Source organism: Grampus griseus (genome assembly GCF_964374135.1).
Source record: "Grampus griseus genome assembly, chromosome: 5".
Lineage (NCBI taxonomy): Eukaryota > Metazoa > Chordata > Mammalia > Artiodactyla > Delphinidae > Grampus > Grampus griseus.
The window spans coordinates 14,848,062-14,862,663 of NC_138998.1; positions in this window are offsets into that span (position 1 = coordinate 14,848,062).

Consider the following 14,602-nt stretch of genomic DNA (forward strand, 5'->3'; position numbering starts at 1 on the left):
TGAAGAAACTGTCTTTTCTTCATCTGAGTATTCATTGCTCTCTTGTCAAGTAGTAGTTGACTGTGTATGCATAGGTTTATTTCTAGGTTCTCAATTTTGTTCCTTTGGTTTATGTGTCTATTTAATTCCAGTACCATACTGTTTTGGTTAGTATAGCTTTATAATACAGCTTGAAGTTAGGAATGTGATACCTCTACTTTGTTATTCTTTCTCAGGATTCCTTTGGCTATTTGGATCTTTTGTGGTTTCATTATCTATTTCAGGCTTGTTTTTTCTACCTCTGTAAAAAAAAAAAAAAAAGCCATTGTAATCTTTTTTTTTTTTTGTGGTACGTGGGCCTCTCACTGTTGTGGCCTATCCTGTTGCAGAGAACAGGCTCTGGACACACAGGCTCAGCGGCCATGGCTCACGGGCCCAGCCACTCTGCGGCATGTGGGATCTTCCCAGACCGGGGCACGAACCCGTGTCCCCTGCATTGGCAGGCAGACTCTCAACCACTGCGCCACCAGGGAAGCCCCATCATTGTAATCTTGATAGCAATTGCATTGAATTTATAGATGGCTTTGGGTAGTATGGACATTTTAACAATTTAAATTATTCCAATCCATGAGCACAGAATATTTTTTTATTTATTTGAATCTTCTTTGCTTTCTTTTATCAGTGTCTTGTAGTTTTCAGAGTAGAGATATTTCATCTCCTTGGTTAAATTATTCTTAAATGTTTTATTATTTTTGATGCTGTCATAAATGGAATCCTTTTTTCTTTATTTCTTTTTCAGATAACTCACTGTTAGTGTATAGAAACTCTACTGATTTCTGTATGTTAATTTTGTATCCTGCAACCTTACTGAATGAGATTGATTAGATTTGAGTATTTAGCGTCTTCTATATATAAATGTATGTCATCTGCAAATAAAGGCAATTTTACTCCTTTTTTAAAATTCTAATGCCTTTTGTTTCTTGCCTGTTTGCTCTGCCTAGGACTTCCAATGCTATGATGAATATGAGTAAAGAGAAGAGCAGTATTGTCTTTTCCTGATCTTAGACGGAAGATTTCAACCCTTCACCACTGAGCATGATGTTAGCTGTAGGCTTGTCATATATGGCCTTTATCATCCTAAGATACATTCCTTCTGTATCTAATTTGTTGAGAGTTTTTTCATGAACAGATATTGAATTTTGTCAAATGCTTTTTCTACATCTGTTGGGATGATCATTCCATTTTTTTTCATTCTATTACTGTGATGTATCACATTTATTGATTTGTATGTGTTGAACCATCCTTGCAATCCAGGGATAAATCCCCTTGATTATGGTGAATGATCCTTTTAATATTCTCATGAATTCAGTTTGCTAGTATTTTATTAAGAATTTTTATATCTATATTCTTCATGAATATTGGCCTGTAGTTTTCTTTTCTTGTAGTGTCTTTTATGGATTTGGTATCAAGGTAATGCTAGCCTCACAAAAGGAGTTTAGAAGTGTTCCTCCTCTTCTTTTTGGAAGAGTTTGAGAAAGATTGAGATTAATTCTTCTTTAAATATTTGGTAGAATTAATCAATGAAGCCACCTAGTCCTGGTTTTTCTTCATTGGGAGATTTTTGATTACTGATTCAATCCCCCTACTCGTAATTGGTATATTCAGATTTTTTATTTTTTCCTGATTCAGTCTGGTAAGTTATATGTTTCTAAGAATTTATCCATTTCTTCTAGCTTGTCTAGTTTGTTGGCATATCATTGTTCATAGTAGCCTCTTATGATCCTTTGTATTTCTGTGGTACCAGTTATAATGTTTCCTCTTCCATTTATAATTTTGTTGGCTTGGGTTTTCTCTCTTTTTTCCTTGGTGAGTCTAGATAAAGGTTTGTCAATTTTGTTTATCTTTTCAAAGAACCAACTCTTAGTTTTGTTCACCTTTTCTGTTTTCCTATTCTCTATTTTATTCATTTCCACTGTAATCTTTATTATTTTCTTCCTTCTGCTAACTTTAAGCTTAGCTTGTTTTTCTTTTTCCAGTTCCTTGAGATGTAAAATTAGGTTGTTTATTTGCAGTCTTTCCATTTTCTTGAGGAATGTGTTTGTAGCTATAAATTTCCCTCTTAGAACTGCTTTTGCTGTACCCCGTAAGTTTTGGTATGTTGTGTTTTTATTTGTCTAAAGATAATTTTTCTCTTAATTTATGCTTTGATACATTGGTGGTTCAGGAAATGACTATTTTTTAATAGTTAATAACTGTGAGAAATTGGCATGGTAGTTTAAACAGTTTATAGTCAGGTGGGGTGTATTCCTCTTAAGTGAATATGAGCTGAATGTGAATACTGATTTGAAGAAGAGATTATGGCAGAAAGAACACTGCCAATTTAAGGCCCAATCTTTAAGGGAATGGAAGCTTCTAGTTTGGTTTCTTGGAGTTTGACCAAGATATTTGACTACTCTGAGACCACTATGAAGTGAGAAAGTCCAAACTTGCATGTAGAAAGGCCAGGTAGAGAACTGAGGCCCAAGATGTGTGGCTGTAGCCATTCCCACTTATTTGAGCCAGCCCAGCTGAGGTCCCAGACATGACAAACCATTCCTAGTTTGTCTTCCCTAAATTGATGACCTATAGAATCATGAGCGTATAAAATGGTGGCTGTTTTACACCACTAAATTTTTGGATGGTTTGTTGCACAGCAATACATCTTTAGAACAACTTTCAATATCCATGGATATTTTCTTAGTTCTACTTCTACCTTATCTGCTGTGATCTCACATTATTTTCCTGTCATCTGAACAGTGAGGGCTCAGACCTCTAACCCATGTCTATCTACACTCATGTGCTGGAGAAATTTCCTTCAGTCTTAAGGCTTTAAATTTCATCCTTACACTATGACTTCCTAATTTATATCTGTAGCGCTCACAGTATACCCAGTGGCTTCCTTGGACATCTCCATTTTAATGTCTAATAGGCATTTCAAACTTAGCACATTCAGACTTAAGGCTGATAAAGTCTGATCTTCTTTACCAACACAGCAACTCTCATACTGTTTCCCATCTGGGTACATGATACACAGTGTCAACCAGTGTCTCAAACATCATAGATGTTACCTTTGATTTCTCTTTTTCTCCCACACTTCACTTCAGTCCATCAGTAAGTACTGTTGACTCCACCTTAAAAATATATTCCAAGCTGAATGATCTTATAAAACATAAGTCAGATTATGTCATTCCCTGCATTTAACCTGAGAATGACTTTTCTTCCCACTTATGGCAAAATCTAATACCCTTACCATGACCTTGTATCACCTGGCTCCAGGTGACTTCTCCAACCTCACAGCCTTTTCTTTCCCTTCTTTACTCACTTTATTCTAGCACATTTGCCTTCTTGTTGGGCTCAGGCATCCCAAGTGGATCCTACCTAAGGGCTGGAACTCTCCTTTTTTGTGTATTTTCCCACAGCTCACTCCTGAAATTCAATCAGGTCTTGGTGAAGGTGCCACATTCTCAGAAACGTTCTCCTTGTCAGCCACATCTCCAGCAGGAACCCCTCTGTCCCCATCATTCTCTCCTAAAGTTGCTTTATTTTTCAGCATTGCACTTTTCACCACCTGAAATGACATGTTACCAGTATTTATTTATTTAATTACTTGTTTATTGCCAGCACCATTATTATGTAAACTCTTTAAAGCCAGGTTATTTATCTTGTTCACTGCTACATCCCCAGTCCTGGAACAGTGCCTGGGGACATTACATATTGATTGACTAAATAAACTCCTTGAGAGCAGAGACTATTTTATTCATCTTTAAATTCCTCCACCCACAGCCTTGAATATTTCTTGACAAAAATTAGATAGTTAAGGAATATTTGTGAAGGTGTTGAAATCAGGCCTGGAAGTGATTCATAACAACTTCTGAAGCTGTCTCCTTTCGATTAAAGTCTTTAATCAGGCAATTTGTGAGAGCAAATTTCCATAATTTCTGGGTAGCAAAGGTTCTGGTTTCCATCTTCTTAAGTGCCCAGCAATTCTGAATGTTCAACATTCCTATTGCTGAGGGGCTCCGTGAATGAGGTTCACTTTATTTGTCTTGATAAGTGTGCAAAAAATGTGATATCTGACTATCTTTGATTACTTTTCTGTCATCATTTGGGAAGCTACACGGACCATGCATAGAAGTGTTCTGAGTGAATTGTTTTTATCATTTAGATGAAAATCTGAGTTAGAACAATGGAGGAAAGTGTTCTCTTGAGACACTTTCAGGATCTCATTTAATTGGTAAGGCAAGGCACATATATATTCCTGACTACATAGTGTGCTTGTGAAAAGGTGTATATTTAAAAATCAAAAATTTGACATTCTCAAACATTAGCAGGGCCTCTACATGATTCTTGAGCCCTATGTATATTTTTTAACTTGATTTCTAGACAAAGAAATCTTCTTCCTAGGGATTTCTTAATATTGTAGGGACCTGAAGGAGTTCATGACAGCCTTGTGCTATCAAACACACATAAGCATGTTTGTTCATGACTCTTCACTGTTAAAATTGTCTTTCTTAAGCAACTTCACAACCCCTTTTGTAGTTCAATTTTACTACCATATTAAACACTGCAGAAATGACAATACTGATTTTTCACATGCCTCTTTCATGTGCTCCCTTTATTTTACCAAATAAACTATTCAATAAATTTTGCGTATGGTTCATTAATCCTCAATCATGTGCCTTTATTTTTTTCCCCTTTAGAGGTAAAAATTTGGTGTGCTGTATTTCTAAATAAAGCCCTTTTTTTTGGCTGTTCATTGTGCCCTTTTCCTGAGGTGTATAATTGGATTCTTCAGTCATATATCTCAAAATATGCACCACCGAGTTGGAAAAATGTAGCATTACTAAGTTTAAATGCAACAATTCTACGCATTCAAATAACATATTACACTGAGAAGATGTATTATCTTAGTCTGCCAGAAAGCCATTTTAGTGTTTCAGACAACAAATTGCTCATGGTACATTTTCTACTCCAACATATTTCAGAACTGAATAAATATAAAAGGTACAATTTCAACTATCACTAACAATTTGCTGCTTTTTATGGCACATTTCAGATTTTCTTAATGTGGGTGACTTAATTTCTCAAAGAAAGTATGTTTCATCTTAGTGTCTGTGTGTACCTTACCTATCATGCTTCTGCAGTTATGAAAATGAATGTATGCCAAGCATAAAAACTCCGATTTTTGAATCCATGAATTATAGTGAATTATAACTTACTTCTTTGAAGCAGTGTTGCATAGTGTGAAGAGCAGGTGTCTTGGGATCAGATTGCTCAGTCTCATCTCTGCTCTGCCACCTCCTGGGCTTGGATGAGTTTTACAACCACCTTGTGCCTCAGTTTCCCCATCAGTATGGTAGGTGTCATAACAGTACCAACCTCATAGGGATGAGTTGAGCATTACATGAAAATTATGTGTAAAATACTGAGATTATGTACTAGGTAAGTAATAGCTAGTTTTATTTCTAAAAACTCATTTTTCTATCCAGAATATATTTATTAGATCCTTATTGTACATCAGCTCTTGTGCATGTCTGTGGTTATGACTGACATGGTCTGCATACTTTCTAAAGAGGCTAATTGAATTTAAAAGCTGTATAAAAGGCACAAAGCCATATACATCAGGGGTCCCCAACCCTCAGGATGTGGACCGTTATCGGTCCCTGGCCTGTTAGGAACTGGGCTGCACAGCAGGTGGTAAGCAGCAGGTGAGTGAGAGAAGCTTCATCTGCCGCCCCCCATCGCTCGTATTACTGCCTGAACCATCCCCCTGCCCCACCCCCGGTCCATGGAAAAATTGTCTTCCATGAAACCAGTCCCTGGTACCAAAAAGGTTGGGAACCACTGATATACATGATCACTTACCACCATTGCTACCACCCTGTTCCATTATCTCTTGTCTCCAAACTGGTACCCCTGACCCCCACCTCTTTCTGCCTTTACCCCTATAGTCTATTCTCAATGCAGCAGCCAGAGGAATTTTTTAAAAAGTTAGTCTCGTCATGTTATATTTCTATTCAAAACATAGCATTGGCCTCCATTTCACACAGAGTCAAAGCTGCATTCCTTAAACTGGCTTGCAACATCCCGCATGACCTGCCAGTTCCTCTCTGAGCTCTTCTGCTTCTGTACACCTCACTGTCCCAGCCACACTAGCATCCTTACTGTGTCTCAAATCCAACCAGGTACACTCCCAACTTTGCACTAGCTATTTTCTCTTCCTGAGACCCTCTTCCTCTAGAAAGCTATGTCCTTACGTCCTTCAAATTTTACAAAAATATCACCTTCTTACTGAGGCCTACCGTGACTGCTCTATAGAAATTTGCAGTCTGCCCCCTACTCCACTATTTTCAAACCCTCTTAACCTGCTCTATTTTTTTCTCTTTTCCCATAGCACTTAGCACCTTCTAAAATAATGTATTGTTTATATGTTATATTTATTTTCTGTTTCTGTCACCCTCTCACCAGAATGTAAGCTCCACCAGGGCAGGATTTGTTTTGTTTACTCATACATCCCAAGAACTCAGAACAATGCCTGACAGTAGGTACTCAATAAATATTTGTTGAAATAGATCAAAATTTTCGACAAATATACTAGGTCAGAGTGTTTAAATTCAATAATATGTTCTTTTAAAAACAGTGCTAGGGAAAAAAGGGAGGGAGGAAGGAAGGAAGGAATGAACAAACTTTGCATCTATTCTGAAATGTGTCATTTTACAAAATAATATTAGGGTCTATTCATATAGATATGCTTTTAGTATATTTATGTTCTTTTGAATATCTTTAAAGTTGGCGAGTATTGATCTTTATGGGATAATTTCATTCTTGGAAACAACCAAAAGTGAATATGGTAAATTAAAAAACTGGTTAAAACGGTATTTTGAGGAAGGGATGAAGGAAGGAAGGGACTCAGATAGTGAGACAAATTGACTTGGGTCACTAGGGAGTTGGCAGTTTCATAATACTCTGGTCAGATGGAAGGAGAACACTGGTCCACACCCCAAAGATTACTTTGAAAACTAAAATTTATTTTGATACAGAAGACACATAAGTTTTCCAGAATCTCAGTAAATTTTAGTTTTCATGCATAAAAAACCAATGATACGATTCTACTATGTAGATTTAAGAACTCAGAGTTCCCCTGTGAGCTCAAACGTTTTAAGGCTCACACATTTGGATCAGGGCACAAGAAGACACAGTGTAATGCCGCAGAAAAAGCACATGCTTAAAGCCATGTAGACCTGAGGTAATTTCCTACCTTAACCATCTTGCATTGTGTGATGTTGGAATACAACCTTAAGTTCTGATTCTGGTTTTTTTTCACTTGTAAAATAAGCATAAATATCCACAACCCACAATAAATATCATACAATTAAACATGGCAGAATGAAAAGAGATAAAATGCATTTAGTAACAAGCATCGTGGTCAGCTTAGGAAACCCATAAGTAAGCCATTAATGCCTACCAGGTAGTGGGTAGAGGGCTTTATCCACATTATCACCAGTCCATGAGGTAGGTAGCAGTATTATTATTATTATTATTTTTTTTTTTTTTTTGCGGTACACGGGTCTCTCACTGTTGTGGCCTCTCCCGTTCCGGAGCACAGGCTCCGGACGCGCAGGCTTAGCGGCCATGGCTCACAGGCCCAGCCACTCCGCGGCCTGTGGGATCTTCCCGGACTGGGGCACGAACCTGTGTCCCCTGCATCGGCAGGTGGACTCTCAACCACTGCGCCACCAGGGAAGCCCAGCAGTATTATTTTTATCTTGTAGATAAGGAAACTGGAGCTTAAGGAAGTTAAGAAAAACAAGGATTCATTCACTTCTCCCTTTCCCCCAATTTTTGAAACATTCATTAGATTTTATTAGCTTTAAGAGGACTATAAAAATAAACTATTCATGCATCTGTGCTTTTCTCCAACAAAAAATAAAATTGAAGAAAGCTGCTAAGTAGATTTAATAGAAGTCCAGTCCACAAAATGTTCTGTTTTATTTAGGTCAGTGTGCATTTTGTGTGTATAATGTCTATTACTTTAGCTTTTCAATTTATATCTTCAACATACATAGGTAGGTTACCTTGCATTTTGGTGCTTACCTCTCCAGATCTGAAAATTTGGAAATCACTCATCACTCTACTTGACATCTTATGGACTGAGAGCAATTGTGAAACTCACAAAATTATTTTGGAAATAGGTGTGATAGTGTTTTATCCATCCTGAAAAAGATTCAGAAGTTAAGAGAAATACAATGTGGAGAAAAGAATAGAATGGTTGAAAGTTTGTTTATACAAGGAAAAGATGCACATTTGTTTAGACTTAATTCATGTAATTATTTTTAAAAGCAGTATTTTTAGTTCTCTGCCTGTTGATACGATACCAGCAGGTATGGTATGAAGCGGGAGCAGGTTCTCTGATTTTAAGCTTCTCAAGATAGTGTTTGAATGTTTGTCCCTAAAGTTACCTTTGAAATGATCTGGTGCACACTCAGAGATGAGAACAGAGTCTCAGAATGGAAGTGTCATTCCAAGACCACCAATCAGTAAGGGATGGAACAGAGATAGAGCCAGGGCTCTGGCCACCCACCCAAGCCTTCTTGTTCACTTTCCTATCCTCTACAGCATTTCTTAATAAAACTTAAACCTATGACTCTTGGGCTCGAGGCAGGCTTGTAATTAGCCAGGATAATAGTAGAAAAGTGTGACGAACAACGTCAAACTTCTGAAATACCAAATAAGGCCTTTCTTCATTTTAGGGGGGAAAAAAACAGGAAAATTTATACTAAAGGCTTCCAAATGCCCTGAGAAGCACCTCTTGACTCTGACATGCACTGATAAGATAGGCATTGTTTATAAGACACCGAAAATTCAAGGCTTGGTTTTTCAGAATTTCCCTGGAGGTAAACTACCTCTAGATTTGGCCTACAAAATAGTGAGATAACTCAGATCAGAAGGTTAACGTCTTGCTATTTAAAGATTGTCCAAGTAGAATCAAATGCTTGATTTTGCCCCCTTAGCCTATGAATCCTTGAGGAAAGAGACTCTGAGCTTTATTGTTTTCTAACATTCAAGACCTAGCACAGTGTTTTCTCCAACCTGATAATTATGGATTAAAAAAATGATCAGATTTTTAGGTGGCCTGTGTTGGAAATTGTCCCAACAAATGATAATATCACAGCTGTTTTTTAGGAGGCTGCATTACACTTTCAACCATCACGATATTCACCCTTTTGGCCATTTCCATAGAAAAAGCTCTGTCCCAGAGGCCACAGGTGTAACGCCTCACTGAGGTGCTTCCAAGCTGTCCTCCTTTTCCAGCCAATTTCCCCCTGTGAGATGTCGGAAAGAATTCCAGGCTGCTGCCAAGTTCACCAGTCTGTGAATAGTCTATTTCAAGAAACTCCAATATATCAAATTCTAAATTTTAAATTAATAGATAAATTGTGGGTGTGTGTGGAAAATAATTATTTTCCAGATGATTCATTTAAAAATGACTCTGTCTAATGTGTTGGTGTGTGAATATGAATAACAAGTCTTCAGAGGCAGGCCTGGGAAGAACCCTGTATCTACTTTTTTTAGTAAGCACCCTGGGACTCTGATGTAGTTTTTCTTAATCCATTTAAAATATATGGTCCAAAACATGCATAATTAAGGAGGTATCAGTTGTATAAAGTGCTTTACTCCTTTCTCTTTGCCATTTTGTAGCATCCATCTTCCTCTCTAATTTATTATTCTTTGACAACAATACAATTAAAACTTTAAGAGCTCAGTGCCAGCTGTTTGATTTTAGAAAATCAAATATACAAATACAAGTTTAATGATACTAAGTAAGAAAAGAATTGTATTAATGTTACTATTTAAATGGTTGTCAGAGACAGTTGACCTCAAAAGTCAGGATATTACAAATGAAACCTGACAAACAGTCCCTTGAGAAAAAGCAAGAGCAACAGAGGGAGAGACATGGGGCTTATGTGGTAACAAAGTCAAAGTGAGATTTCCTGGATGTCAAAGCAATGAAGTAGGCAGTAACATTTTTACTGTGAAAAGATAATCGGGGATCAGCCTGTATATTGGCCGGAATGACATAATTTCCTTTGACCATTGAGTTCTTTTGGCCAAACTTGTGTGTCAGAGTAACAGCTATATGTGAGTACCAGGGGGAATATTATTATTAAAAGGATTTTTAAATATATTACCTGTTTTGAGGTAGAAATACACTCCTGTCAAAGGCAATCGTTGTGTGATATTGTTGCTGATACTGTTCTTTACATTTATCCTGGGCATTTAAAATAAGTTAGGGAATTTTTATAACCCTAGACTATAAGTGACAGTTGCCATCATTCGTAGTTTGTGTTTTGTGAATATAAAAGTCACCCTCCAGGAATGTGAAAACAGGTGAAATAAAACATCAGAGTTTTGAGTTCTCAGGGGAAAAAAGATGTAAGAATTAATGGCAAGCTTTGTTGTTATTAAGTAGCAATCATAACATATACTAAAATTCCATGAAAAATAGGACACTGTAGTTGACATTAATCTTAAGCAAAATACCACAGCAGATTTTTCAAAATATGATTTTTCACTCATTACGTAAAAAATGTTCCCAGTAGAAGGCAGCAGAGAGCTCACAGAGAGGACTGTCATCTTTTGTTTTTGTTTTTGTAGCTGGTATTATTAATTAGCCTTGTAATAAGGGTATCTTGATTTCAACTTAAACATTTATCACTCATTTATCTGAGCATGTCAGATGATTGTGAACTAGTAATAGCAGAATTGGGTGGATTCATAACTGGTTGAACAATGAAAATTTTTAAATGCTAACTAGTCAATGTCAATTTAGAAGAAAGTCTCTAGAAATGACCTGCTGGACTCTGCCTTTGTCTTTTTCTAAAATTATCAAATTATCGGATTGATAAATCACAGAAAATGGAACTGGATCTCTCATTCATTCATTGATAGATCTGAGGCTAGGAATTTTCAACAGTCTGCAGCAACAGGCAAGATTTAATAACTTGAAACTTATAGGATATGTACAAAAACTTCTACTTAAAGCCAAAGTTCACCTGAAGAAAAGCAGGATGGAGGTGTCTCTCTTAGGTGCAGAACAGTCCTACGATGCAGTTTCATAAAAGGTATTCCTGTCCTAGGCTGCATATGCAGACAGAAAAGGGAAGTGATTGTCTTGTTCTACCTAAATGTTTTGGAACTTAACCTGTTGTACTTTATCAGTGCTGGGCATCAGACCTCAGGAGGCAAGTATCAAACCTGAGTATATGCAAATGAGAATGGCTATGGTGGTAGGTAAAACCCAAGCTGTTTCACACTATAAATGTCTGAAGGAAATGGGGATGCTTAAGTGGGAATGAGGGAGCATGATACCATAGATGTGGAATTGGACTTCCTTCATTATGCTCTAGTAGTGGACAAAACTAGGGCTCAAAGGTGGATGCTAATGGGTGGATTCCAGTTCAACAGAAGGTAAAACTTTTAAATGATTTGATATAACTGAATAGGGCAACTCAAGGAGATCAAGCAAACATTAGAGTCAAAATGGTGGAGACGGTGGTACTGAAGCGTCACATCAAATAAGGTTATGGGTTAGATCACTAGGTTTGAAACTGGGCTCTCTGGAGTATTCAGGTTCAGGGTGTACTATTGGAGGTGGTAGAGGATGGGAGATGTTGGCTAGGTAGATGCCTTGGGCTCATATTCCACTTTATTTGGATTTTGACTCCTCATAAGATTATTTTTTCTAAGCTGAAGTTTCCATGGGTGAAAAAAGAAAGAAAGGAGAAGAAAATGATTAGATGATGGTTTATGTCTTCCTAACTTAGGACTCCACATTGTTGCAACAAAGGAGATACGTTGGAGGTGTGAAAAATATACCTCTTTAGAGAGTTTGAGGAAATTACATCTTCAAGTTTGTGCACCCAACATACACACAACACCTCTCTCTCTCTCTCTCTCTCTCTCTCTCTCTCTCTCTCTCTCTCTCTCTCACACACACACACACACACACACACACACACACCTACACATGAAAGTATGCATTTTAAGAGCCCTCATCACTCAGTGCTGAGCTATTTTCTTTGCTGATTTATCACATATATCCAACACTTCTGACTATGATCCTCCTGCTTGTTTTAAAAAAATAGTAAAAAATGTCCTCTTGTAGTACAAACATCTAAATGAACTATATATAAAATTAAGCTAAATATCAAACACCCAGTTACCGCTCCAGGATGGTCAAGAGAGCTGGTTTCCTCCAATCATCAGTCTAGTTCCAGGTCACCAGATGTTGAGTTAACCCAAGGAGGGACTTAGATGAATCCGAAGCTCAGAGTAAATTCTTTTAGGTCAAGACAGTATATGGATATGAGTTTCTGCCTTTAAAGCTAAATACCACATTAAATTATATCTGTTGCAGCATTGTCTGTAATTCAATAACAAAAGAAAGAAATGCTTATTCAGCAGGATTATCAAAAATACAATCAATCACATGGAAAGTATATCAGTACCTAAATGCACATGCTTTCAGCAAATACTTATGGAACGCCTCCCATGTGCCAGGCATGGTTCTAGGCCTGAGGGACAAAACAGCAAACCCTGACCTTGTGAAGGTTATATTCTAGTAGACAGTTTACAAATAAACGTGTCAGGTGGTGACAAGTGGTGTTAAGAAAGATGAAGCCGGGTCACTGGGTACAGAACAGTGGGGGCTGCTATTTTCTATAGATGTAGGAAAATGTAAGGTCAACGTGTGACTGCAAAAGAGTGCCTGAATCAGGATGCTTGTATAGAAACAATAGGTGGCCTGTTTTCCTAATGCTCATGCTTCAAAGGCTTTGTGTAGAGCAAGTCAACTGCCTGCTTTAGCAGCTCTCTTCCTTCGCTCTGCATCTTTTCCTTTGTGGTTTGTGTGGTTTACTTTTGACTTCCTCAAGATGTCCAGGTTCTGCAGGATTGTGTTACCTGCAACTCCCGCCCCCCCTCCCCCCATTGATTGAGCTTTTGCTAAAAATAGTTCTAAAATGGTTTCACTGCTATTCTTTTTAGCCCACAAACATGCTTTTTCTTCAAAATTATTTTCCAGTTTATATACATGTTTCTACTTAAGAACATTCACTCCCATATTTTCATTTTTTTATAAACATATTAACTGTGTCACTGACATATATGACCTTATTTATCTTTTCTTTCTCTGCATGATAACATAGTAATGAAAAGATAAAAACAGCATATGCCTCCTCAAGAAAGGACTGGAGATAAAATTTGTTTTTTTCTCATATTTTAACTAATTTTTAAAATGATAAATTCCAGAAATGCTCTGCTTACCATAGGAAAAAATGCATTAGTTCAGATGTTTCAATTAATCTCTTCAAACAAACATTACATTGTGTTGATTACAAAATTATCTACAGAATGATTATGTCATTGGGAAAAATTGCATAAGTATAAAAACAAGCTGTATAAAAACATCGCTTAAATTATAAAGTAGATTGTATTAGATTTGTATTAGACTGTGGGATGGATACCAAAGTTCATATATAACTTTTCCACTTTTTGAGTAAGCCTGTAATAACCTCTCCCCCTACCCCATCTTGTTAAATGCTTTTGACTATGATGTCTCTACCCTGCAAGCAAACATCTGTTATTTTCATTTTTAAACATCTGGAAAAGGTGAAGGGACAAAGTGATGACATGGGAGCCTTTTCTTAGGAGTTAGAGGAAATTTGAAAATATTTTAAAGCATGATCCAGGAATTTTTACACAGAGTGGATTTAAAGATCCCATTCAGTTATAATTTATGTCTTATAAAAAGTTTTTTGTTGTTAGCTTATTACTGATACTTAAACATTTCATGATTCCAGATTCATTCTTCTGCATTATTATGAAAATATCTTTTGAAGGTTAACATATCAAACTCCATATATATCTATAATAAATAATTATAATTTGTACTGTGCACTCACAAATAGCCCTTTAATATCTCTAATTTTGAATCAGTTGACTTTGACCTTTATTATAACAACTGAATTTGGCGGCAGGAAGCAGGTTGGCATAGAAAAAAGAATTATTAGGTTAAAAGCCACTTGAGGAGGTAACGTATTGCAATGAAAGAGCTCTGAAAAAAATAGATAAAATAAGACCTTCGGATTAGGCCTGGCAGTGTCATTAAGGTGATTCACTGTCATTTCAGGCAATTCAGCAATAGGCCTCTGGAGCACGGTCTCTCATGGGTGTCAATCCATGATGACAGCTGTGAATGCCCCAGAGACCAAGCAAGCGGGTTACACAAAAGTGGTGGGGACTCTGGTAAACTTGGGGACACGGGGCCTTCCTAAAGGCATTAATTTCAAAATTTTGAAACCTGGTGATACCTGTAGTATCCCTTTTAACTCTAATACTCTGTGCTTTTGTATTGGGTTCACAAATAAAATCAACATGTGTTTGTTAGACATCTAATGTGTAAAACCTTGTTACGGCTTGAGAGGGACAGCATAAATCTATGAGTAATGGTTTCTGCCTTTGAAGTGAGGCTAGTTATTCAAGGGACAGGGAAAACACACTAATTATTTAACAAGAAATAGCT